Genomic DNA, 672 nt, shown 5'->3' with positions numbered 1-672 from the left:
GCCACGACGTTTTACTCCACTGCCACCAGGAGAGGGAGGAGGCAGGGAGCTACACCGCAACTGCTGCTCACCTACAAACCACAGCTTCCACTCAGGGCTGCACATAGGAGACAGCAGGTGCTGACTCCTGCCCCCTGGGGCTGCCCCAGTCCAGGCTGCAGTGCCACAGTGGGAAGCATCAGTGAGTCGGGCTCCATAACTAGTCCCAGATCCTCTCCACCTTGCAGCCAGGTAACATCCCTGCTCCCCAAGGCTGGCTGGCCACTTCTCTGAGAGACACAGGCCAGGGCCCTGTGCCAGTGCCCCAACCACTGCTGCATGGTGTGGGGGGATTAAACCCTGCCTTTCCTCTCAGCATCTGCCGCAGCCCCAGGTGCACAAGCAGAGCCTATCGGTGCCTGCACTACCCCCACCTGAACTTTCCAGACATCTGCTGGGAAGAGCAGTCAGCCACGTCTGACCGCTCACATACGTTCCTAACCAAAATGCAGGAGCTCCATCTAACTCAGGAGCTGCACAGCCCCACCAGGGGAGACACGTTGTTGGACCTGGTGCTGGCCACGGGTGACGACCTGGTGAGGGGGCTGCGGGTGCTCGACCACCTGGGCGACAGTGATCATCACCTGCTGGAATTCACCATCCAGCACAAGGTGGCAAAGGCCTACAGCAAGG

The sequence above is a fragment of the Crocodylus porosus genome, unplaced genomic scaffold, assembly GCF_001723895.1.
Source record: "Crocodylus porosus isolate Cpor-Errol unplaced genomic scaffold, CroPor_comp1, whole genome shotgun sequence".
Lineage (NCBI taxonomy): Eukaryota > Metazoa > Chordata > Crocodylia > Crocodylidae > Crocodylus > Crocodylus porosus.
Note: the sequence above shows the minus strand (reverse complement) of the source record.